At 43.5% G+C, this 23694-nt stretch overlaps 1 protein-coding gene across 3 annotated transcripts in view; it reads left to right on the plus strand.

The window, feature by feature from the left end:
* The first annotated feature begins 5379 nt into the window (after positions 1 to 5379).
* The window catches only part of RAF1 (Raf-1 proto-oncogene, serine/threonine kinase), a 77292-nt gene continuing 58977 nt past the window's right edge, over positions 5380 to 23694 (plus strand). For all 3 annotated transcript variants that reach the window (XM_035106241.2, XM_035106246.2, XM_035106253.2), the window contains exon 1: positions 5380 to 5539. The gene's annotated coding sequence lies outside the window, so the exon portion shown is untranslated. The remainder of the gene's footprint in view (positions 5540 to 23694) is intronic.

The following is a 23694-nucleotide window of genomic DNA, read 5'->3' on the forward strand; positions in this document are numbered from 1 at the left end:
TGTCCTAATTTGATGCAGTTTGGTTCAGCGGTTACGGTGAAAGGTTGTCTCATCTCACGCAGTGGGAACATATATATATATATATATAGAGAGAGAGAGAGAGAGAGAGAGAGAGAGAGAGAGAGAGAGAGAGAGAGAGAGAGGTGCATCTCTGGGTTATTTGTGGGGCCTGCCTAGTGTTTTTACGTGAGTAGAATGTGTGCTTTTATTTAAAATGCATCTCTGGGTTATTTGTGGGGCATAGAAATTCATTCATTCCCCCCCCCCAAAAAAACCAGTCTCCCCCCCCCCCAAGGTCTGAGGGACGGTGGACTGGCCCCCTGCTGAAAAAGTTTGCTGACCCCTGCATGACTAAGCTCTGTGGAACGGACTTCTGTGTAAGCATGCATTGGATTGGACTACACTGCAAGAAAAAATGCAACAGGCCTGTTGGCTGTGGCTTGAGAGCCATTCTGATTTAGGCTTACCTAACAATTCTTGCTCCTAATATACCTCATGAGGCTCTGGTTTCTGGAAAAGGCTGTCTGACCCTGAACAATAAGTTCTCAGGGTTCTTAGAGGCAAGCTACGTCTGTTTAAAGTGGTATGATACTTGTTTCAATGTATAGTGCAGGTGCCCTTTATGACCTTTTAAAAGCGCTTTTGTAGACTGGTAGTGGGGGCTTTCTGCATTACTATGTTTCAGTTACTGAGCTGGATTATTTTGTTCTAATGTTCTAATTGCTTATTGTTTTAAAGATAGCTCTAAATGTTACTATGTTTTTATGTAAACTGTCTTGAACCTGAAAAGGCAGAATACAAATATTATAAATAAATAAGAATATGCATTCTTAACCACTGTTTCAGACTGCATTTATGTGAAACTATATCTAGATCGGAGCCTGCGAGTCTAGCCGTTAAATGGAGAAGGGATAAAGCATCTCGGATGACAGCTTTTAAAATAGGAGAGATCTCTCCAACGTGAAAGCTCGCCCTGCCCTGTCCTCTTCTACCAACACAGTCAGACTAATCAAAGGTATAGCCTGGGTCACATTTCCTATGTGTTTTTCACTGAGGCTATCCAGCCGACACTCCTGTCATCCTAATAATGATTTCACTTTTACCTAAAAACATATAATTCCAATTTCTTACTTTTAACACTGCCCACAGAGGAGCACAGTCATTATGGGAAAAACTTTGCATCTGTTTACAAATGTAAGAGAGTTGACAGTGTGGGAAACAATCTTTCACAGAGATTAGTTGCAAGGCACTGTTTATTGGAAGAGATAACACAGCCCATAGAAATGGGGGCCTTAAAGAAAACACACTTGTACTTTGCCGTACAGCAGTAGAGCTGGTGTTTACACCAGTGAGCAAGATTCACTATAATTATAAATATTTACATATCCAGTGTTTACAGGCTTTGTGGGTGTCCGCTTCACTCATCGTTTTACCACACTGTGATATTTATGAGCAGAGGTGTAATGAATCGTTCATTTTAGAAGTCATATTTTGGCTGCGTACACACTAACTCATTTGTATCCAAAAATGTAGTTTTCCTCAGTCTGGAATCATTTGTGCTTGTCCTCAGCATGCTGCTTTCAATCTAGATTCATCCACAAGGGTGAGTGTAGTTACTTGATAACACATTTGAAAACCTTCCCCTTGATGAGGTTATCCATGCCTTTTGCCTCCTGGCACATGTCACAAGTGAATTAAGAAGGAAGTGGTGATTGTAGTCTTGGTCTATGGCCACCCACAATGTCATTGGGCAGGTGTGGACACCTCCCTGCCCCCCATTGCTGGGACCACCTACATCTGTTTTCAGATGAACACACACATAGAATCATCGAGTTGGAAGGGACACCAAGGGTCATCTAATCCAGCCCCTTGCAATACAGGAATCACAACTAAGGGTATCGCAGAATCAATATGCAATGAGCTTTTATTTTCAGAATGAAACCAGTTTCTCAAGAAGTGCAAAAAATATGCAATAGATTTAGATTGTGTATGGACTACATAGAAAAAAACAAGTGCATGGTCTCCATTGATCATAGAATCATAGCATTATAGTTGGAAGGGATCCCAAGGGTCATCTGGTCCAACCCCCTGTAATGTAGGAATCTCAGCTAAAGCATACATGACAGGTGGCCATCCAACCTCTGTCCCACTGTCAAACAGCTCTTACTGTCAGAAAATTATTCCAGATGTTTAGTTGGAATCTCCTTTCTTGTAACTTGTATGCCTTGGTTCGGGCCCTAGCCTCCAGAGCAGGAGAAAACAAGCTTGTTCTTTCCTCCATGTGAAAGCCCTTTAGATATTAGAACATGGCTATCATAGCTCCTCTCAGGGCCGTCTTAAGCGCTCCTGGCGCCGTGGTGTGACGGATCCCTCCGACGCCCCCCCCGCCCCGTTTCCCAGTGCGGTGGGTGGGCGCAGCGCGGCGCCGTGGCGGGTGGGCAAGCACAGCGCAGTTGTCAAACCGGCGGACCGGCCGGCCAGCGGGCGGGCGCAGCTCGCGGCGCCCTCCTGGCGGGCCGGCGCCGTGGTGCCCTGCGCCACCGGTGGTCTACCTAGAGCCAGCCCTGGCTCCTCTCAGTCTCCTCTTTTTGAGGCTAAACAATCCCGACTCCCTCATCTGTTTCTCATAAGGCTTGGTTTCCAGACTCTTGATCATCTTGAATTGCCCTTTCTAGCATGTCAGCATCCTTCTTAAATTGTAGTGCCCATAACTGGGCACAGTATTCCACGTGTGGTCTGACTAAGGCAGAATAGAGCTGTACTATTACTTCCCTTGATCTGGACACTATATTCTGTTGCTGCAGCCTAGAGTAGCATTAGCTTTTTTTGCTGCTACATCACACTACTAAGATCTCTAGATCCTTTTCACATGTACTACTGGGAAGCCATGCATTTCCCCCTCTTATATTTGTGCAGCTGGTTCTTCCTTGCCCAAGCGTAGAACCATCTGTCCTATTTGAAATTCATTTTGGTTTGGACCCAGTTCTCCAATCTGTTACAGTCATCCTGATTCTCTCTTCTGTGTGTATACAGCCTTTATCATTTTGATCCAGAAATCCATGTGGACCAATCCCTCTGCATGGCTGCATTCGTTGAAATTATTGAGAATGTATTCTGGATGAGGGAGCTATGTGCATAGGTCCCTGGCTCGGGATGACATATAACAGCAGAAGCTCAAGCAGCCTTTCTGTTTTTCCTCTTTGGCTTCTAAATGGGATTGCATTTGGCGGAAAAGAGATAATGTCAGCCAAAACATCTAAAGAAGGGTTTGCTTAACTCCCAAAGAATTAGGGCCAATTCTCACCATCTGCTTCTTCTTTTCTTCTGCTTGTGGTCATCTGAATCACTCACCACAAGCAGAATACACAAGGCTGGGTCACCCACTGGTGTGCTGTGCCTGTTCACATCTGGAAGGTTTGTGGTGGTGAGCAAAATGCCTGGTTTTGCTTATGGTGAGTAGTTCAGATGACCTGTTTGCCAAGAGCATAGGTCACCATAAGAAAAGGAAATGATGGAGTAGGCCCAGAGGAACCCAAAGATCACAGAATCCATAGGAAATCAAAGACCACAGCCTTTCCTGTCAGTGGTGCTTTAAGATTTGGTGGAACTCTTTCTACCATGGGCTACTGATGAGTGTTGCTGGGTGAACAGAATTTGACCTTGCCCCTAAATTTGGCACTACCTGGCAGACTTATTTTGTTCATGGTCATTGATAAGGTGGAAAGACACACCTCCAGCTTTGTTTGCAACTCCTACCTCAGGTACCGTAGGAGAGACTACAACAGTGAGCTACTGCCCACTATAACTATCCAGGAGAACTATGTCTAAGATGAATTACTAGCTGGCACCATCCTTATGAAAATGTATATGCACCTATTTTGTTCTGCTACCAGATGAATGTTAAAATGCTTTTCGAGGTATTCTGGTTTGATTTTGGAGTTCTTTCTGTGCCAGATTGGGTAGCAACGTAGCCTTATATCTGCATAATTGACCTCAGCATGCCACACAGATGCACCCAGACTTGCTCTGGTCTGCTGCAAGTCCTACATCCTGGTATCTCTCTGTTCATCTGATCACTGCTGCCCTGAACTAGTGATGATGAAAAAGCAACCTTGAATTGCTTTTAACAGCCTTGCCAGGGATGAGGAACCTCAGGTTCCGGGGGCCAAATGCAGCCCTCTTCCAGGCCTGTCCGGCCCTCAAAACTGTATGCCACACACACTCTTTCCAGGCCACACCCATCCTTGCCCCTGCTTTGCACTCTGGATGTTTTTGACTAGCTGGAAAGTGCCCTTGAACTCTGAGCATGCCTTTTGCTTGCTTGGATGGAGAACAGAAAGGGGCCTGTGAGTATGTCTAGAAGCTAGCCTACTGAACCAAGGTAAAATTTCCAATTATAAAATTTGCATGTGGCCTTGGAAGGTTGTCCAGAAGGGAATGTGACCCTTGGGGTTAAAAAAAAGACTCCCCACCCTGCTATATATCCTCCAAACTGTTTTCCTTCATTGTCCTTTCAGGCAGTTGATGGATGTGAAGCTCCAGCAACCTCACAGCCTCTGTGTCACCCCCATCTTCTAAAGATGCTATGATTAAGAGACTTGCAGCGTCCTTTATCTGCAACTTCATTCCTGCTGGTCTGGTAAAATAAACCCATTTCTAGCTTGCCTTTTAAGGTGTATACATTCCAAGGTGGTTTACATAAAATCAATGAAATACCATATGAAAATTCCAAGATTTAAAAGAGAAGTAAAGAAAAATAACCACATTAAAAGTATAGCAACAAATCAAAATGTGTGCAAGTTCCAATACTCAGCATACATGGATTGCTCTCCTGCTGGAACTCTCTTTTCTCTCTTCCACCAGCAAATCCTAAAGTCTAGAGCTATTTCCTCTTCTACTGATCCTGATCTCTTTCTCTCTAGGCCTAGATGTAAAATGGAGGTTGTCAATGCTTTTGTTTTTCCCAGTGCCTTCACGTTGGTGCCCTCAGCAGCAGCATGCTGTCAAGGCCACAATTCCTGGCACTCGGGGACTTGGGATCCAGTTACATTTGCTGGTGTCATGCAGCCTCTGCAAGCCACTGTATTACATTGACAATCTAAAAATAAAAGAGTGGGAAAAGCACAAATTCCAAGAAAGCCAGCTTTTAAAATTGAGGGGGGCGAGTAGGGAGGAAAGAATTGCAGGAGGGATTGTGAAAGACATGCAGCAGCTCCAGAGAGAAAATCTGAATACCTTGGATGGTATTTAAATTGAGGCTGTGGCTTTACTGCCTTTTTAGTTTGTACCAGCCATGTGATCTGCCTGAGCTTCTCCAACTAATCTGCATGGGGAGCTGGGAAAGGCAAATTGAGCTGTCAGTTTTGGGCCCTTCCTCCCATCCTCCTGCTTAGAGTCAACATCAGCTGCACCTTGTTTTCAAATCTGCCTATTCTCTTGAGCTAGTTTGTTAGATTTCAAAGCAAGTGAGATGCCGTCTTAAGAACCTGTTCCTATTAGTTCTCCATCAAGAGAAAATAGGCTCTCAAGACTGCTGTTGGTAAGTCTCAGTAGAGCAGTGATTTGTATAGTTTTGGGTTTTCTTTTCTGGGGTTGTGAAAAGCAAAATGTAAATTTTGTCTAGAAACACTACATGTCAGGGGTTATTGCTGTGGATAATTAGCTCTGAATTAAACAAGTCTGAAAACTATGTAGCAATGTTTGTGCAACACATTATGTGACCATTGTGCAATGTATTAGGTTTTAGTCTCTTTGGGGGTGGAGGGAAATCAGTATATTTAATTTTGGTGGAATGCACATTTTCACCCAGTGTGATCCTTATGCTATCATAACTACCAGGATTTGGGTGCGTTATTTATTTGAGCCATTTCTTTTCTCACCGTCCTGCTCCCCTAACCAGGGCTTCAATCAACTTCTTCTGAGAGGCTCAACTGCTGAGTTGTTCCTCTGGAGGAGGAATCTTTTTCATGCATGATAATTAGATTGGCTTTTACATTTCATGCATCGCTAATAATTAGAGCATAACATTTACATTTGCAGGAATGTACATGAAGAAGGAAGGGAAAGCTTTCTTCAGCTTTTTATAGCTTTGTTCTTACAACTTACTATGTCAAACATTATAGGTCACCAGTGTCACTTGAGATCACTTGATGCAAACCAATTGTCTTTTATCAACAGAATTGAATTTGAACTTATGTGATTAGCCCTGGCATTTATGAAGTTTGTCTGACCATGTGCAGAGCTCATTCTTTTCATCAGCAGAGACCTTTTCTATGCAAAGTGTGTGCTCTACCACTAAGCTATGGCTCTCCCCATAATGCAGGCAGTTCATAATGGAGATTAAAAAGTCTGGTGAATACTCTGGAATCTTCGCAGCCATCTGTCCTCAGAGTGATTTTCTCCCAACTAGTCTAGCATCAGAACTGAAATCTCTTTGGGGGAGCCTTTCTGCAGAGTGATAGATAAGCCATAGGTGGCAATAACGTGTGTGTGGATAACACATGGATCTGCCACCATTACATTTAGTATGGACCTCCATGTAAAGCAGCCTTTACATGTTCAGTTCTCATTGCAGAAGGCTCCTCCTCGATAAACCATCACGATCGTTATTGTTGTTGCTTTATATTGGCTGGAAATCGTAATCCTGAAATCAGTACTCCAGGTTATTTCTCCATCATTATGGTTTGTGTAGCATGGGAGCGAGGGTATCGATTTTTCACCTGAGTGCATATATCTTGTGCATGGGATTGACACAGGCATGTTAACAGGGTGGTGGAGTTAGATTAATTTCTTACCTTGATTGCATTGCTAGCATAGCAATGTAAGTAGGTCTGTGCTAGTATGAAACACCCTGGGCACCTCTCATATTATAAGCAATTCATTCCACTGTTTATACTGGAGCCAGGCACATGTACAGTCTTTGGTAGCCTAAATTAAGACCCACTTCACAAAGGTAAAAATTGCATTAATTGCCTCTCCCACTTTTGCCCTTGTTCCCACCCACTACTGGCCCTTGGAAAGTTGCCCAGATATTAAAGTTGTCCTCAGGCTGGAAAATGTTCCCCAACCTTGCTTTAGAGGATTTCCCTAATTTATGAAATAGAAATGTATCAATGGGTATTATGCATGATAGTTAAATGAAACCTCCACTTTCAGAGATAGTTTATATCTAAGATCCAGATGCAAGGGATTTGTCAAAAGCACCTGCTGGATTCTGTTGAAAGGTAATAGAAAAAGCAAAAAGCAAAGGTAAAGTAGGATTCTGTTGAAAATGCAATGCTGGACTACATGGATCTTTGTTTTGATGGTCTCAAGATGATAAACGAAAATTAATTTCAGTGAAGGTTAGTTGTCAGTAAATTAACTGTTCATCTAGGTAGGTGCCAAGGGATGTGAATCACACCCTAGCGCAGGCCTACCCAGCATGTTGACCTCCAGATGTTGTCAGACTCCAACTTCCATCAGCCCCAGCCAGCATAACCAGTGATTCGGGCTGATGGGAGCTGGAGTCCAGCAGCGTCTAGAGTGCCCCAAGTTGACTATCCTGTACTTGGACTATAATCCTAACCATATTCACTGAATGTCCACTGACATCAGCAGGCTGATGAGCCCAGTCTGGCCCAGCACACGTCCCACTTAGGCTTGTGAGGCAGTTTTCCTCAAACCATGCCCACCTGACACCATAGAGATAAAACTGGATTTGCTGCACATGGGCTGGTGAGAGGTGACTTCAAGCCTTCATCTGATGTCAAAATGATGTGAGGTGACTGACAGGTGGATTGTCAAAGTTGGCCCTCAGGGGTGGGAACAGATACGGATATAGCCCACTGAGCAAAAAAAAAAAGTTCCCCAGTCTTGGTGGAGGAGATAACTCAGGCTCAGGCTCTGCATGGAAACTAAATTACATTAAGTTGCCCGGTATGTAATTTCTCATCTTATGTTTACTGTTCATTGAGCCCAATAAGTCATTATTGAAGTACTGCATTAAAATCCATCAAGTACCTCTTAAGCCTCTACAGCTACATTTTAAAATTGATGAGATCTTTTCTTGCAGCCATTCCAGGAGCTTAAGTGGTTAGAGAAATACTGATTTACAGTGTCAGTACATTAATGGGCAGGCAACCTTATATGTCTGTATTCTCTTATGACCTGAATAGCCTTGTTTAACCTAAATCTGAAGCCTAGTTACAGCCCTCCGGTAGTCATTTTAGGTGATGTCAACTCCCCAATCTAGTCCACAGTGGTAGGTTAGGAATTCTTTGGGTGTATCGGCCACTTCATCTAGCTTTGGACATGTGAGAGGAAAAATTACAGGTTAGTTAAGGTATTCAAAAAGGAAAGAAATGCAGCATAATTGGATCAGGTCATTATGATCAGTCGCACTGAAACCAGCTGAACAGCATTCTGGGAAGTTTGGCTCTGTTGCAAATTCCAGGAGAAGAAACAGGAGGGGCAGTGAGAGCTGTAAACGTGTTCTGCGCAGAGCTTTGGTTTTGAAATGAAAGAAACATTTTTTAAAGATTTGACTGAGGCAGCAGATGTTTAGTTGCTACTGCATCTGGGGAAAGCAAAACACAGTTTAGCCTTTTCTCGCTTGAGTCAGCATAATAAATCCAAGTTGCATTGGAAAAAAACAGCTACAAAGTTGGTACATTTAAGAGGAATGGTACGTTTAGAGGTGGATCTAGAGTACTGTACTTGTAGTGGCAAGGTATTTGCAGCCACTACAGGTTTTATGGAATGTGAGTGTGGTTTTTCTGAGCTGTGGTACGTGCAGGTCTGTCTCACTGTCTTGTCTCCTCCTTACGTGGCAGATTGTCTCCTTTGTGCAGTTAATTAGTACTGCAGTGGAAACAAAACATTATGGCTAACCTATATTCCAGGTTTTTAACATTATGTATTGTCCAGGTAGCTTGCAATAAACACTTTAAAAACAACAGCAACACTGCCCAACAGTATAACAAGGCACAAACCAACATTACAAATAAGTTTTAAAAATCGCTAAAAGAGTGAGACACAATTTTGCTTGCATACCAAATGTGTGTGGTCTGGCATGAAGACAAAGTGATGGGAAAAGCTTCACTAGTTGAATGTCTGTGGCTGTTTATGCACTCCTGTGTGCCCCACCACTGGCTTGTGAAGCAGTATATACATGACTTGACCACAATCTATATCTGTCTTTTATATGTCCTGTTGTTTCTTATGAAATACTGTGTTTTCATGCATTTTCCCCAAACCAGCTTCAATCAAAATTTTAAATAAAAAACAACCAAGCTGCATTGTAAGCTAGTAATGTGTGCACAGCCTCTGTCTTAGGCTGTTGTTAAAACCATACGAGAAGGTACAAAAAGAAGTCAGTGACCCTGTTTTAAAGGTTTAAGGCTGCATACAATCCTATAGCCACTGAACCTGGGTGCTGGCCTCCTTGAGCTCCGTGGGACCTACTTACATGTAAACAACCACAGGATTATGCTTAAATGAAATTTAAAAACTCTGCCCATCACTTACTGTGCAAATTAGGTGCAATCATTAGCATATCTAATTTTAGAATTGGAAGGTATCCCACCATCGTTCAAGTTCTCAGCCTTATTCTTAAGGCAAGACTCTTTGCACTTCGTAAACTTTTGAGGCACAGGTATAGACTTTTGCAAGTACTGTAAGTTAAATAAGTACCCCCCTCAAATCAAATATACCAGCATTCTCAACAGCCTCCTACTTCACACAGTCAAGAGGAGAAGTGTTATATCATCTGCTAATGTCTGTAGTAAGGGACGCAGGCGGCACTGTGGGTTAAACCACAGAGCCTAGGGCTTGCCGATCAGAAGGTCGACAGTTCGAATCCCCGTGATGGAGTGAGCTCCCGTTGCTCGGTCCCAGCTCCTGCCCACCTAGCAGTTCGAAAGCACGTCAAAGTGCAAGTAGATAAATAGGTACTGCTCTGGCTGGAAGGTAAACGGCATTCCCGTGCACTGCTCTGGTTTGCCAGAAGCGGCTTAGTCATGCTGGCCACATGACCTGGAAGCTGTACGCCGGCTCCCTCGGCCAATAAAGCGAGATGAGCGCCGCAACCCCAGAGTCATCCGCGACTGGACCTAATGGTTTCTTTACCTTTAATGTCTGTAGTAGATCAAGTCACAATGGCAGTTGCACAACTGGCAACCCTACCACAGCCCCAGTTTTTGCACCATCCCACCTCACCCTGCCCCATATTGCTGATTTCATGTTCCCTTCAATTGTACCTTGTTAATTGCTCATTGCTCTGTGGGTGTAAGGGTAGTGCAATCATGATTATAAATAAATAGGTGACTGCATTCTAGCACTAGGAGCAGGGAGCATGTAGTAGCATAAACTTCTGCTTTTGAAAAGATTCATGAAGTCAGTTGCTGGATCTGAACAAAGCATCCTTGATGGTGATTGTCAAGGGAACTATCTCTCAATTCCCCACCATTGGGTACACAGCTATATGTTCAGTTATTCAACAAAATCCTTTTCTTATTTTTTTTGTACAGACCCAGTAAGGGCTAAACCACTCCTAAATGTGTCTCAATTTCCAGAAGGACAACTGTGTTAGTGTTGCAGCAAAAACAACAAAAAGAGTCTTGTAGCACCTTGTAGCAAATGTAAACATGTTTTCACGAAACGTATAATTTGGGCCGGAGAAAGAGGAGGAAAGGGAATGCAGTAAGGAGAGGCCTTGTTTGCATGGCACATTAAACTACTGTATAGTTAAAAACAAGCAATGGTTTGGTGTGAATGTGTAACATTCTGATGCATGTTCCTGAAAAGTTCTCCCGGTGCTCCCCCCCCCCCCAGCTTTTACTGCTGCTGCACTACCAGGGAGCAAGCCAGAGTCTGACTTGTCATGTTGACAACCAAACCTGTGCTTGTGGTTTATTTCTCTCTAAACAAACCTTGAGTAATAAGCTAAGAACAAACCTTGGTTATTGCTCAAGGTCTTTTGGGGGAGAGAAACAAACCACATGCCTAGGTTTGGAAATCAAGTCAAGCCATGCTTGTTTCTTGGGCAGAAGCAGGGGAGGGAGCAGAGTGAGAACTTTTCAGCAGCATGCAGAAGCAGGCTGTATGTTCACACGAAACCATGTTTTTACCTGTGGTTTAATGTGCCATGTGAATAAGGCCTTTGCTTATTCCACTCACTTTCCTCTGCTTTCTCAGGTCCAGGTTATGTGTTGCATACAAACATGTTTACATTTGTCTGTCTTCTGTTAATCTACCAATGGTTTAGTGTGCTGATTCAACTGGGTCAGAGTTGGGTCAAGAAAGGGCAAGGGTCAAACTAGAAGAGAGGGTGAGAGCTCTGTGATGTGGTCTTCTGCACATCACAAATAGTTGGGGGTGGGTGGAATATTGGGTATTGTCCTCTGTTCCCTTTCACCAATCTAAATCCATTTCCTTCCTATCCTGAAGATACTGTTTCCCCTGTAGAGCAGGTAGCACCTTCAGGGACCAATAATGGAAAGGCCTTCACATGGCATCAGAACCAAGACCCAGTTTGGGCTTTGTTTTTTCAATGCAGGAAATCCAGTCACGGATCTCCTGCCTTGGACCCTGCTGCCGATTTTAACCCTTCTTCCAAACATTGCATAAAGAGATGAGATGATAATGGTCAAAGAAAAGGCTTTGCAGAAGAAGTAGGTTTTAAAACAAGGAGAAGAAGCTAAGTTCCTGTGACTGCCTAGGGAGAAGCATGGCAGAAGGTGTGAATAAGCCAGCCAGTGGAGGAGAAATCAGAAAAGGGCTGACACAGAGAGATGAGTAGGAGCAAACTATAGAAAAATAGGAGGAAAGCTTTTATACAGTACTAAAGGTAAAGCCATGTGATGATGACAGATGTGGGCCTGCCCCTATCACATGTAACGAAGGGTGTGGTAGAGTGTGATTTAAACCAGAAAAGGTGTGTGTGTTTTGCTGAACCTCCTCCCACCCCCCTCCATGCAGTCTATTCCCCTTCTGTAAGCTTTCTCAAAGCTGGGCTCCGGAGGTGAGCCTGGTTGAAAGAAAAACAAGGAATGGTTAGTACTTCCCATAACCTGTGCAGTCCTTTTGCACTTTAAATGGACAGGTGTGTGGCCACCTGTCATGGATGCTTTAGTTGAGATTCCTGCATTGCAGGGGTTGGACTAGATGTCCCTCCAGTCCCTGCTATCTCTACAGTACTATGATTCTATGAAATCACTCTTCACTCTTTCCTGCTTTGTGTGTGAATGGAGCAGAACCATATTTGAGTTCATGGACCTACTGCTGTCCTGTGTGCTCAGGTGCACTTTTATCAAAGACCCAAGCAACATTCACACCATACATTTAAAACACTATGATTTAAAACACCATACATTTAAAACACTACTTTAAACAGTCATAGTAAGAGCCGTTTGACAGTGGAACAGACTCCCAAGAGAGGGGATGGACTATCCTTCCTAGCAGAGGTTGGATGGCCATCTGGCATGTATGATATAGCTGAGATTCCAGCAGTAAAGGGAGTTGGACTAGGTCAGGGATGTCCAACTCCCAATAGGCTGCGATCTACTCACAGTATAAAAAAATGGCAGTGATCTACCCATTGTTGTTGGATGGACCAAAGTTATTGGCCTTTTTTAGGAAGCCAGAGTTGTTGAGCTTTTTTTTTTTGGAAAGGCAAAGTTGAGGGACCAGAGATCTACCAGGAATACCCAGCGATCTACCTGTTGGACATGCCTGGACTAGATGACTGTCTTTGAGGTTTTTCTCTTCTTCATTTGTTTTTGCCGGTATAAAACTTGCAATGCTTGAGGGTAATGGCAAACAAGACAATTATTTTTAGACACAATGTGAAATGTGCTCATTGAGCGAATGGCAATTCTGTTATCATTTATCTCCTTCAGAAATAGTGATTAGTCATATACAGACTGCAGGTATCAAAATTTGTTTACACTTGAAGGGGACGACAGAGGATGAGATGGTTGGACAGTGTTCTCGAAGCCACGAACATGAGTTTGACCAAACTGCGGGAGGCAGTGTAAGACAGGAGTGCCTGGTGTGCTCTGGTCCATGGGGTCACGAAGAGTCGGACACGACTGAACGACTAAACAACAACATGCATTTAATGTAAAGTTAGAGGTCATTATATCTGGGGAGAACCCCTCCTTCAATTACTGTCCCTTTGCCTCCACATGCATATTATTGATGCATCTTTACTCACAAGTAAGTCCCACAGAATTCAAATAAATGTGTGTAGGATTAGAAGCCTAATCTGATCAGCAAACATTTTGTTTGTTTGCTTTTAGCAAATCAATATCCGTTCAGAAAGAAATATTTTGCCTGCACAAAAACCCTTGGAAATGAATTATTGTCCATTGGTTATAGCTTCTTGCCACTCCTGCTTTCTTAGAGATGGGAAGAAATGCAAGAACCTGCTGGATCAAGCCAAAGGCTTATCTAGTCCAGCATCCTGTTCTTGGAGTGGCTGTGGGAAGCAGTTTCCTTTACGCTAAAGTTGCTCCATCACCTTGGTCACTTGCATTGCCCTTGCCTGAACTCTGCAATAGCCTTTTTGAGGTGAGGTGACTAAAACTGTACACAGAACTCCCAGGTTCTCTTGCATCACAGAGTTATGTAACGGTATTGTGATATCAACAGTTTTATATTAAATCCCTTTGCTAATCATCCCTTGCATGGAATTTGTCTTTTTCACACTGGGTCAACATCTTCACTGAGCTATTCACTATGATGTTAACTGCAGCCCTGCAGCCCATATGCACAATTACCTGAGAATAAGCCTCATTCATGGATCAATGCCTTGTCGTGGCGAAGGGGCTTGAATAACTCAGAGAAGCTATGAGCTATGCCATGCAGGGCCACCCAAGATGGACAGGTCATAGTGGAGAGTTTTGACTAAACGTGATCCACCTGGAGAAGGAACTGGCAAGCCACTCCAGTATCCCTGCCAAGAAAACTCCATGGACAAAGACAACAGGCATATAAAAGTTATGACGCTGGAAGATGAGCCCCTCAGGTCGGAAGGCGTCCAACATGCTACTGAGGAAGAGCGGAGGACAAGTACAAGTAGATTCAGAGCTGATGAAGCGGCTGGGCCAAAGCCGAAAGGACGCTCAGTTGCGGATATGCCTGGAAGCGAAAGGAAAGTCCGATGCTGTAAAGAAAAATATTGCATAGGAACCTGGAATGTAAGAACCATGAGTGGAGGTAAGCTGGATGTGGTCAAAAATGAGATGACAAGAATAAATATCGACATCCTGGGCATCAGTGAACTAAAATGGAAGGGAATGGGTGAATTCAGTTCGGATGACTATCATATCTACTACTGTGGGCAAGAATCCTGTAGCAGAAATGGAGTGGCCCTCATAGTCAACAAAAGAGTGGCAAAAGCTGTAATGGGATGCAATCTCAAAAATGACAGAATGATCTCGATACAAATCCAAGGCAGACCTTTTAACATCACAGTAATCCAAGTTTATGCACCAACTACCGGTGCTGAAGAAAGTGAAATTGACCAATTCTATGAAGACCTACAACACCTTCTAGAAATGACACCAAAGAAGGATGTTCTTCTCATTACAGGGGACTGGAATGCTAAAGTAGGGAATCAAGAGATAAAAGGAACAACTGGCAAGTTTGGCCTTGGAGTTCAAAATGAAGCAGGGCAAAGGCTAATAGAGTTCTGTCAAGAGAACAAGCTGGTCATCACAAACACTCTATTCCAACAACACAAGAGACGACTCTACACATGGATATCACCAAATGGACAGCATCGAAATCAGATTGATTATATTCTCTGCAGCCAAAGATGGAGAAGCTCTATACAGTCAGCAAAAACAAGACCTGGAGCTGACTGTAACTCAGATCATCAGCTTCTTATAGCAAAATTCCAGCTTAAACTGAAGAAAGTAGGAAAAACCACTGGGCCAGTAAGATACAATCTGAATCAAATCCCTTATGAATACACAGTGGAAGTGAGGAACAGGTTTAAGGATTTAGATTTGGTGGACAGAGTGCCTGAAGAACTATGGATGGAGGCTCGTAACATTATACAGGAGGCAGCAATGAAAACCATCCCAAGGAAAAGGAAATGCAAGAAAGCAAAATGGCTGTCCAACGAGGCCTTACAAATAGCGGAGGAGAGGAGGCAAGCAAAATGCAAGGGAGATAGGGAAAGATACAGGAAACTGAATGCAGATTTCCAAAAAACAGCAAGGAGAGACAAGAGGGTCTTCTTAAATGAGCAATGCAAAGAAATAGAGGAAAACAATAGAATGGGGAAAACCAGAGATCTGTTCAAGAAAATTGGAGATATGAAAGGAACATTTCGTACAAAGATTACCATAATCAAGGACAAAAGTGGTAAGGACCTAACAGAAGCAGAAGACATCAAGAAGAGGTGGCAAGAATACACAGAGGAATTATACCAGAAAGATATGGAGGTCTCGTACACCTCAGGTAGTGTGGTTGCTGACCTTGAGCCAGACATCTTGGAGAGTGAAGTCAAATGGGCCTTAGAAAGCATTGCTAATAACAAGGCCAGTGGAAGTGATGATATTCCAGCTGAACTGTTTAAAATTTTAAAAGATGATGCTGTTAAGGTGCTACACCCAATATGCCAGCAAGTTTGGAAAACTCAGCAATGGCCAGAGGATTGGAGAAGATCAGTCTACATCCCAATTCCAAAGAAGGGCAGTGCCAAAGAATGCTGCAACTACCGCACAATTGCGCTCATTTCACACGCTAGCAAGGTTATGCTTAAAATTCTACAAGGCAGGCTTAGGCAGTATGTGGACCGAGAACTCCCAGAAGTGCAAGCTGGATTTCGAAAGGGCAGAGGAACCAGAGACCAAATAGCAAACATGCGCTGGATTATGGAGAAAGCTAGAGAGTTCCAGAAAAACGTCTACTTCTGCTTCATTGACTATGCAAAAGCCTTTGACTGTGTCGACCACAGCAAACTATGGCAAGTTCTTAAAGAAATGGGAGTGCCTGATCACCTCATCTGTCTCCTGAGAAATCTCTATGTGGGACAAGAAGCTACAGTTAGAACTGGATATGGAACAACTGATTGGTTCAAAATTGGGAAAGGAGTACGACAAGGTTGTATATTGTCTCCCTGCTTATTTAACTTATATGCAGAATTCGAGGGGTTCCGGTTTCCGCCTGCAGGAATGGCGGACCTGTTTTCCATCTCTCTGACCTTTGTAAGGAATTTGGCGGTTGCTAGGGGAGTAAATGGCAACCCCCTACCCTCTCCGGGGGTTACGGAGAGGGGCCGCTGGCCCGCGATGCCCCCAGACCCACTCCGACTGTTTTTGGAGTGGGGGGAGCTTGGGCTGAGCACTTACAAGGGCCAGGACTCCCGGACGCTAATCTGCATGGCGGGGATTTCCATGGTTAAAGAAGATAATTAGGCTTAAATCTATGGACATACTTCAGAAGGAGGGAAAGAAGCGCTGTTTACTGCTGAGAAATTTATGCTGCCGAGTGAGAGGAGTCAAAGATTGTACTGCATCTGGAAGAAGGATTGATGGGGACGGAGCGATAAGGGGAGTGAGTTTTTATTTTATTTTTTTTCTTCATATTGTTGCCTCGTACCTTCCCGGACGCGATGTCCTGGCTTGTTTGGAGTGAAAGAGAAGCAAAAGACTGTGTGAGTTGAACCTTATAACTGTTGTTACTGAGCATATTTTTTTAAAGATGTGGAGTTGCCGATGAGAAAAGCCCCCCCCTAGTCGGACGGAAGGAGTTCTGAATGCGTTCGGAGGATTTATGAGCTGTGACGCACTTTAAATTGGAGCAGCGACCTGAAGCTAAGTTCAGCTATAGGGCAAGGAGATCCATTAATTTACCAAGAGTCTATGGTTTGATGTTTGGGTCTCCTGCCTGGAAAAGCTGTAAATTCTATAATGATCGTAAATTTTCATGGCCATGAGAGGAAAGCGAAAGTGATTTGAGCTTTTTAAGATGGCGCTACTTCGAATTGCTTCAACGCAACAGGAGCTCCATTAAGAAGATTTATGGGGAGGCTGGACTGATTAACTCACACAGGAGAAAGAACATCTGTGAGACTTTGTTTGATATTTATATCAGCAGCTGGGAAACAATCGTGAAAGTGGAAAACATCTATGTGACTGTAAGGGGAAGATCTGGATTATTATGAACTTGAAGGACGATTTGAACTTTAGAAAAAAGACGGCAGTGGACAGTTGCGAGGAATTCCCAATTTCTTGAAGCATGGGAACCCAAATAAAAAATTCTTTAGATGATTTGGCATAACATTCGGTCTGATTGATATATATATGTGTATAATTTGAAATATTGAATGTGATATAATTGGTTTTAATTGGAAAATTAATAAAAATATTTTTTTTTAAAAAAAAAATAACTTATATGCAGAATTCATCATGTGAAAGGCTGGACTAGATGAATCCCAAGCCGGAATTAAGATTGCTGGAAGAATTATCAACAACCTCAGATATGCAGATGACACAACCTTGATGGCAGAAAGTGAGGAGGAATTAAAGAACCTTTTAATGAGGGTGAAAGAGGAGAGTGCAAAATATGGTCTGAAGCTCAACATCAAAAAAACCAAGATCATGGCCACTGGTCCCATCACCTCCTGGCAAATAGAAGGGGAAGAAATGGAGGCAGTGAGAGATTTTACTTTCTTGGGCTCCTTGATCACTGCAGATGGTGACAGCAGTCACGAAATTAAAAGATGCCTGCTTCTTGGGAGAAAAGCAATGACAAACCTAGACAGCATCTTAAAAAGCAGAGACATCACCTTGCCGACAAAGGTCCGTATAGTTAAAGCTATGGTTTTCCCAGTAGTGATGTATGGAAGTGAGAGTTGGACCATAAAGAAGGCTGATCGCCGAAGAATTGATGCTTTTGAATTATGGTGCTGGAGGAGACTCTTGAGAGTCCCATGGACTGCAAGAAGATCAAACCTATCCATTCTTAAGGAAATCAGCCCTGAGTGCTCCCTGGAAGGACAGATCGTGAAGCTCAGGCTCCAATACTTTGGCCACCTCATGAGAAGAGAAGAATCCTTGGAAAAGACCCTGATGTTGGGAAAGATTGAGGGCACTAGGAGAAGGGGACGACAGAGGACAAGATGGTTGGACAGTGTTCTCGAAGCTACGAACATGAGTTTGACCAAACTGCGGAAGGCAGTGCAAGACAGGAGTGCCTGGCGTGCTATGGTCCATGGGGTCACGAAGAGTCGGACACGACTAAACGACTAAACAACAACAACAAGCCTCATTGAAGAGCCTCATTGAGTCTAGGCACATAATAAAAAACCTGCTAGATCAGGCCAATAGCTCATTTAGTCCAGCATCACATAATTACTATGACCCCAAGGTCTTGTTCCTGGGAAGTTACCACCAGTTCAAACTCCATGAACATATACAGGCAACTCCCCACTTAAGGGGGGTAACATTCCAGGGCCCCCCACATAAATGAAATGTGCGTAAGTGGGCAACACCCTTAGCTTCTCTTTGCAGAAACTGTTATTTAAATTCCCTGATCCTGATTTATCTTTTGTTGTTGCAAATGTGTTTGATCCAGAGAGCCAGGCTGCAGGCGGTGTTTTTCTTTATATGTTTTAAGATGACAGGATTGCCAGTATAGTAGGTTTGTGCATCAGTGGGGTTCATGTGGAGACTGGTGACTATTTTGTTGCTTTCAGTGGTGAGGGGGACATTGAGGAAAGGGGTGCGTTAACTATCAAGGGTGCTGAGACTGCTTGCTTAGAGACTAGATTTTAAGTAAGAAGACATTAGTGTATGTGATATATGATGCAAGGCTTTGCACCGTGTTTTTTAAGTTTAAATCAATAAGCTGTACCATATTTCGGGTGACACCTAAGAATGTTCAGATGAAGGAACACACAATGTTGATTTCCCCATTCAAAAAGAAAGAGAAATGAACTGTTGTGTTCATCTTTTGGAACAGCTGGTTTTCTGTCAGCATTTGTGGTTTTCATCCTTTGCAATGCTGTTGACACATGGTGTGGGCCAATTTTGTAACGTTATTCCCGCCCGTGGAAAATGATACTATGCACAGAATGTGACATCATTGCTTTCCGTGCCATTTGAGTGTATTTAGGAGTGATGGTGGCTTTTCACAACCCCCAGAGTTGCATCAACAGGATTTGCATCACCAGAAAATATTCCACGTTGCCCAGCATCAAAAATGCGCTTCTCTGATCTTTCCACACTGAGTTGTGTGACTTAGAAATCATTATAGAAAGCCATATGCTAAGAAGCCACTATTTTCTTGAGTTGACGGCTGAAGATCGCCTAGCAAATGTTACAACTGAATTCTGTAAATATGTATGATTAAATTTATTAAATGTATATACTGCCACTCACCTCAAGATCACAGGGCAGTTTGCAACAGAAAAACACAACATAAGCAACATAATAACAAAAAACAAAAAGCACCCTCCTGCAGGACACATTTAAAAAGCCATAGATTGTTCAATCAGCCAAAGGCCTGATTGGAGAGGAATGTTTTTGCCCAGCACCTAAAGGTATGTAATGCAAGTGGCAGGCAAGCCTCTCTGGGTAGAGCATTCCGCAAATGAGGAGCTACTGCAGAAAAGGCCTGTTCTCGTGTTGTCACCCTCCGGACCTCTCATGGAGGGAGTACACAAAGAAGGGCCTCAGACGGTGACTGCAGGCTACAGGCTGGATCATATAGGGAGAGGTGGTCCTTGAGCTATTGCAGTCCTGAGCCATTTAAGGCTTTATAGGTCAAAACCAGCAGTTTGTATTGGGTTCGGAAACTAATTGGCAGCCAGGACAGTTGGGCCAGGATTGGTGTCATATGCTCAAACTGTCTTGCCCTGGTGAATTCTATATTCTGAGTGCCGAATTCTATATTCTGAGTATTAACTTTTGCCAAGAGCAAGGACTATGATCTATGGATGCCCACACATAAGTGCAAGTTGTTACAGGGACGGCCCTAAATATGGCAAGGCTGGGTGGCACAGGGTGCCAGGGTGCAGGGCTGCCAGGGGGGCGCTGCGCCCACCAGACAGCCGCGCTGGGAAACAGGGCGGGGGGGGGGGTGCCGGAGGGATCTTCACGCCAGGGCGCCAGATATGCTTAAGACGGCCCTGAGTTGTTATGCAAGGTTACATTTATAATCTTATATTGGAAGTGAGGCTATGACCTGACAAAACACCACCTATGTGATTCCATTCATTTTATCACTGTCTGAAGATACCTTCAAACACACCTAGGAGAACAGTGAATTTTGGGTGAGGGGTATAGGAGAATAGAGGACAGGAGATTCTGGTATAACTTTAATGGATTCCCAGTCTGCACTCTGACTTCATAAATATAAACACCACAGTGGGTCACGGGAATTCTAGCAAACAAATATGTAGATAACACAAGATTGAAGTTAGCACATCCTTATACTTGATGATCCAAAACCTTTTAGCTTCCAAAAGTTTTTGAAATGCAAGAAATTGTTTTGATCAATTGGCCTCCTACTCTAGAAGGGTTTTGTAAAAAAAAAAAAAAATTCATAAACTGAGAGAGGCTGCACTGAAATCAAACTTCCAGAGGATAACTATGTTGGTCTTTGAAAAAAGAACAAAAATTATTGTGGCACCATATAAAGACTTAACAACTTGACTGTGGTTAAGCTTTCATGGAATTCCATCCACTTCATTGTGCTATAATAAACTTGTTAGTCTTTAAGGCGCTATGAGACTGTTTTCTTTCATCATAAGAAAATTAAATGTTCTTTCAAAATATAAACATACGTTTTTGTTTGAATGTAGGAAGGTGAGTTACCTGGTTCAGCAAAAAACTAATGTCTCTTATTTGAGGCAGTGACCTAACACATGCACTCACAAATTTTCTGTGTTTGTTGTGTTACTATGGCCCTATGACAGAACACCAACATAGTTTCAGTTTGAAACTGATACATACCTTGATGAGGCCAAACATTCTCTTCCACCAGTCCAGACTGAAAACAATTCTGAGAGAGTATGTATGTATGTATTGTTACTGCCTTCATACTCTGCAATCCATCTGCTTAAATCTGCACAGAATCACCTTATGTCCTCTGCGCATCCACTTACTGCTACATTTTTCAAAATACTATGGAGAATTTTTCGTTGTGTGGTAGCAGAAGCCCTCTTTGGGTGCTAGTGAGAAGAGCAGAGTTGTGGGGCTGAGCAGTTTAGCCCCTCTCTGTTGGGGCTGCATGACTCTTCCTGGCCCCTAGCATGACTAAAAGTACACTTCTGCACTGGGGAGCACTGCCACTCTGTGGAGGCTCCAGGTGCAATTGAGGTTCAGGATACAGCCTTGACCACCACAGTAGATTATTTATGCTGATCACTGGACAGGGGCTATTCAGTCGTGTTGGGTCTGCTAGACATCTCAGCAGCTTTCAGTACCATTGATACTGGAATCCTTCTGGACAGCTAAGTTGTACTGAGGTTGGATGGCACTGTTTTATGCTGGTTTGGGGCCTCCCCAGAGGGCAGGTTCCACAAGGCGGCAGTCCTTGGCTTTTGGACTATGGAATCCAGAAAAGTTCCATCTTGTCCTCCATGCTCTTCAGCATCTACATTAAACTGCTGGGAGGTGTCATCCATGTGTTTGATGTGTGCATGTTCATGTGGATGACACCAAGCTCTGTTTTTCTTTTCTACTAGATTTCAGTGAGGGAGTGAAGACCCTGAACTGGTGTGTGTAGACTGTGATGAGCTGGATGTGGGCTAAGAACATGCATAGGCAAACTCAGCACTCCAGATGTTTTGAGGCTACAACTCCCATCATCCCTGATTATTGGTCCTGTTAGCTAGGGATGATGGGAGTTGTCGTCCCAAAACATCTGGAAGGCAGAGTTTGCCTATGCCTGGTTAGAAACTAAGACTTAATCCATACTGGACAGGTGCAGGAAAGTCCACATGAGGATAGGTGGGATGGGGTAGCACTCCCTATGGGGTAGCATCCACTATTCTGGATGGGGTAGCACTCCCTCTGGAAGACACATGGTTTGAGCCTCCTCATCTCCTTACGTCTGGATTCTCAGACGGCAGCTGTGCCCTGGAGCACTTTTGCACAGCTTTGGCTAGTGTACCAACTGTGGTCTTTCCTGGAGAAGGCAGATTCATCCACTTCCACACGTTTTGGACACATTCAGGTTGGACTATAATCTGCATGACACTACTATGGAAGAGTGCTGGAAAAACTGCAAGTGATGCTTAATGCTGCCATCAGGGGGTTATTGAGGATCAGTTCCTTGGGGCCTGTCAAGCTGCATTGGGTCCAAACAGGGGAGGCGTGTCCTATTTTGTCGCTTGGGGTCAAACAGGAAGTGCTGCCCCACTCTGTTCTGCCGCCTGCTCCGCTGCTGGCAATGACACTGATTTCTGGCGAGATCTCGCTGAAATTTTGTGAGATCTCTCAAGCTGCATGAGATCTTGTGTGATTCGGATGAGATATCCCTGGAAATCAGCATCTAAAGTTGTGGCACTTCGGTCTATTGCCTCATGCCGTAGAATGGCATTGAATGGCTCCCAGTACGAGAAATATGTGGGCACTGTTTTATGATGCTGTAGATAAAGTTATGATTACTGAACAGCTTGAGCTAGATAACAGTGGTGAGTTACTTGTACTGTACCACTTTCCCTTCCACTGCTGTTAGAAAAATACTTCTCAGCTAGCAGGGTTGCTAGTATTTGACGCAGCCCACATTACGGTAGCACTTTGTCAACTGACAGATGTCAAGATTAGCAATCTACAGTTATTAGCGGCTTGTTGACCCTTCATATTTACTGTTCCATGCCACTTTTCAGCAAATGCCTGGTTTGGCTTTGTTGCAAATTCTTCCCATAGTTCACAGTGCAAAACAAACATCTTAGCACTTTCCTTAATGAACTATACACTTCCTACAAAAACAAGTAACCAACATTCTAAACAGAAAGCCGGGATTTAAAAAATGGCTTGCACATGTTTTCCATTTATAAAGAAAACAAATGATTTGTTTTTTATCTTAACCTTGATAAGCAGTTGATTGCATTGTTCAGGAGAAAAGCATGACACCAACATTGCTGTCCTTTGTTGGTTTCTATGGTGAAACTTGAAGAAAAATGTATTGCGGAATGAACTTGCATACATAAGCTGTTTTCTGCAGAAGGGTTTATTGCAGGGATGAGGAACCTGTGCCACTTCAGATGATGTTGGACTACAACTCCCATCATCTCTGACCGTTGGCCATGCTGGCTGGGACTGACACCTGGAGGCTATAGTTTCCACACCTCTGATTTGCTGCATTCCGTTTATATACTACATGCATACAAATAGGAGGGTTGCCATTTGTTGTCGCTACTGGTGTTTCTTCATGAAACTTGGATGTGATTCCTCCTCCTCCCATACACATACTAGAGCTCTGGGGTGATTGACAAACAGGAGAAAAGAAGTGTGTGCTGTGGTGGGGATAACCGTAGTGAAAATCTCCTCCCTTGGCTTTTCCTTCCACTCTCCGCTTTGGTGCCTGGTACAATCTCTTGATGCTGCCAGGTGAATCCTGCTCAGAATCTGCACTTTTGTCCTTATGGATGAGAGTGTATGGGCAGCCATGCCAGGAACAGGACTAGCAGTAGGCAAGCTTGATCCAGATTGGGATCCAAAGTCAGTAAGTACTGATATCAAGCCAGGC

The sequence above is a fragment of the Zootoca vivipara genome, chromosome 2 (genome assembly GCF_963506605.1).
Source record: "Zootoca vivipara chromosome 2, rZooViv1.1, whole genome shotgun sequence".
Taxonomy (NCBI): Eukaryota; Metazoa; Chordata; class Lepidosauria; order Squamata; family Lacertidae; genus Zootoca; species Zootoca vivipara.